The sequence below is a fragment of the Bidens hawaiensis genome, unplaced genomic scaffold (assembly GCF_021521415.1).
Source record: "Bidens hawaiensis isolate Kalapana, Puna unplaced genomic scaffold, B.hawaiensis_p1.1 tig00000820_1, whole genome shotgun sequence".
NCBI classification, from domain to species: domain Eukaryota; kingdom Viridiplantae; phylum Streptophyta; class Magnoliopsida; order Asterales; family Asteraceae; genus Bidens; species Bidens hawaiensis.
In genome coordinates, this window is record NW_027491048.1 from 2,680,312 (window position 1) to 2,684,054 (window position 3,743).

Here is a 3,743-nt window from a genome sequence, read left to right on the forward strand (position 1 = left end):
CACGCGCGAGAATCTTGAATGGACCAACATAACGAGGAGCAAGCTTACCCTTCTTCCCAAAGCGGACAACACCTTTCCAAGGCGACACTTTGAGGAGAACAAGATCACCAACTTGAAATTCGAGAGGCTTTCGCCTACGATCTGCGTAACTCTTCTGTCGGCTTCTGGCAGTCAGCAGATGATCACGGATCTTGGCGATTTTATCGGTTGTCTCTTGAACAAGTTCGGGTCCTGTGATTTGAGTTTCACCCACTTCGCTCCAACAGATCGGGGAGCGGCACTTACGACCGTAAAGTGCTTCAAATGGGGCCATACCAATACTGGAATGATAGCTGTTATTATAAGAAAACTCAATCAAAGGCAGGTGCGAATCCCAATTACCTCCAAAATCAAGAACACAAGATCGGAGCATATCCTCAAGAGTTTGAATAGTTCGCTCAGACTGTCCGTCAGTCTGAGGATGATATGCCGTACTCATGTCCAAGCGAGTTCCTAGCGCAGATTGGAGAGATTTCCAAAAGCGAGATATAAAACGGCCATCGCGATCGGATATGATGCTCAAAGGAGTACCATGGCGGCAGACAATATCCTTGACATAAAGCTGCGCGAGATGCTCAACACGGTAGTTTTCACGAATGGGCAGAAAGTGAGCAGATTTAGTCAATCGATCCACTATTACCCAAATGCTATCATGCTTGCTTGCTGTCAAAGGTAACTTGGTAATAAAGTCCATCGCTACACATTCCCATTTCCACGTAGGAATTTCTGGTTGTTCGAGCAAACCAGATGGGCGTTGGTGTTCAGCTTTTACTTTAGAACAAGTCAGACATTTAGCTACGAACACAGCAATATCCTTCTTCATACCGGGCCACCAATAAGTAATGCGCAAATCCTTGTACATCTTATCAGCGCCAGGATGAATAGAATATCGAGATTTGTGTGCTTCACTCAGGATATCTGCGCGAAGATTCTCATCAAAGGGAATCCAGATGCGATTGAGATAGCAGAGAATTCCACTCAGATTAGGGACAAAGTGCGCTTCCGCGCCACACGCTAACTCGGCGCGAAGGTTACCATTACTGATGGATGCGCGCTGCGCGTCACGAATACGCGATTCAAGGTTGCTTTGAATCGGCGCGAAGTGAAGATGCGTGCGCGGCAAAATACAGTTAAGCTGGCAGGGTTTTCGGCTGAGCGCATCGGCTACCACATTAGCCTTACCAGGATGATACCGGATCTCACAATCGTAATCGCTGATGAGTTCGCTCCATCGGCGTTGTCTCATGTTAAGTTCCTTTTGATCAAAGATATGCTGAAGGCTTTTATGGTCAGTGTAGAGGATACACTTAGTACCATAAAGGTAGTGTCTCCAGATCTTCAAGGCAAAAACAACTGCACCAAGTTCGAGGTCGTGAGTTGTATAATTCTTCTCGTGAACCTTGAGTTGCCTCGATGCGTAAGCGATAACCTTGCCTCGTTGCATAAGAACACAACCGAGACCTTGGTTGGAGGCATCGCAGTACACGACAAAATCATCATTACCCTCAGGTAGTGCAAGAACAGGAGCTTCACACAACAAACGCTTGAGCGTCAGAAAGGCTTCTTCTTGCTTCGAGCCCCAAATATACGGTTTACCTTTGTGCGTAAGAGCTGTTAAAGGCAAAGCGATCTTTGAAAAGTTCGAAATAAAGCGCCGGTAATAACCAGCTAAGCCTAGAAAGGAACGGATCTCAGAAGGAGAGGATGGCGTAATCCAGTTCTTGATTGCTTCAATCTTGGATGGGTCGACATGAATACCCATCTTGTTTACAACATGACCAAGAAACTGTACTTCATCAGACCAGAATTCACACTTGGAAAGCTTAGCATAGAGCTGCTCGGTTCGAAGCTTCTGCAACACTAACCGAAGATGTTGCTCATGCTCGGCCTTGGTCTTAGAATACACCAGAACATCATCGATAAACACGATCACGAATTTATCCAAGAAAGGCCTACACACCCGATTCATAAGATCCATGAAAACGGCGGGTGCGTTGGTTAGACCGAAGGACATGACCAAGAATTCAAAATGGCCATAACGAGTTCGAAAAGCAGTCTTCGGAACATCTTCATCGCGGATGCGCAACTGATGATAGCCAGAGCGGAGATCAATCTTCGAGAAACAAGAGGCACCTTGGAGTTGATCAAAGAGGTCGTCAATACGCGGTAAGGGATACCGGTTTTTAATGGTGAGTTTGTTTAACTCGCGGTAATCAATACACATGCGAAACGATCCATCTTTCTTTTTAACGAACAACACCGGAGCACCCCAGGGCGAAGAGCTAGGGCGAATGAATCCTTTAGCAGTCAACTCTTGAAGTTGGCTTGCCAATTCTTGCATCTCAGCGGGTGCAAGACGATAAGGAGATTTAGCTACGGGGGAAGCACCAGGGACAAGATCAATACGGAACTCGACTTCACGAGCGGGAGGGATACCAGGAAGATCATCAGGAAAAACTTCAGGAAAATCACGCACAACAGGGATATCGCGAAGCTTCTTCTCTTCAGCAGGTTTGACCACATGGGCTAGAAATGCAATACACTTCTTCCGCATGAGTCTTTGGGCTTCGGCGCAAGACATAAGTTTAAGACCACTGGAGGGTTTTTCGCCGTAAATGTAAAGATCACCATTTTCTCGAGGTATGCGAATCAATTTCTTGGCGCAAATAACTTCGACGCGATTATGCGAGAGCCAGTCCATACCAATAATAACATCAAAGCTTCCAAGAGGCATAGGGATGAGGTCGATCAGAAAATCGTTTTCGTTAAGGTTAAGCGTACAATCCTTAATCACTGAGTTAATTAAAATAATTTCACCATTAGCCAATTCAACTGAAAAATCTTCTTTTAAATCGTTGCGCGGTCGCGCAAGCTTCTGCTCGAAGGCGCGAGAGATAAAGCTTCGATCGGCGCCAGTATCAAAAAGTACAGAAGCATAAAATCCGTTAAGCAAAAATGTACCATTAACTACGTCATTATTCGCTTGCGCTTGGTGCGCGGTTATGTTAAAAGCTCGTCCACGCGTCACTTGGTTCGAAATCTGGTTCACCGGATTCGCTTGTGTGATTTGCACTTGCAGTCTCGGGCACGCGTTCCGGAAATGACTGGGATCACCGCAGTTAAAGCACGATCTGGGTCGTGGGTTTTGGTAGATTGATTGTGGGTTCTGCGGGTAGACTGGTGGTGTTGGCGCAATTGGATTGGCGGGAAGGACTCTACAGTTTTCAGCAGTGTGACCAGTACGGCCACATCGGTTACAAAGTCGACACGGGGTTTGGGTTGGGTGGTGAAATCTACAGGTTGGGCAAAAGGGATGGTTTCCTGTGTAAGGTTTCTTAGGAGGCGGGGCAGGGAGTGCTGGATTGGTTAGGGCATAGTTGTGAACTACAGGGGGAGTTGGGTAAGCTGACAGAGGGTTAGGCGCGTAAACTGGGGGTTGGTATGCGGGTTGCTGGACAATGGGCGGGTTGGTAAGCGCATAGGCCTTGCGCCTGCGCTTGAGGTTGTTACGGTTTGAGGGTTCAGGTTTGGTTTCTGCGGGTTCAGGGGCAGTTTTGGTGGGTTTGGTCTTCTCAGATCCCCGCAGGAACAGGGTTCCTGCTCTGACATGGTTGTCGCTGAGCACAGCGGCCAACTCAATGGCGTCAGAGAGGGTAACTGGGTTTCTGGCCCATACAGAATCTTGAATTTCCATGGGGAGACCC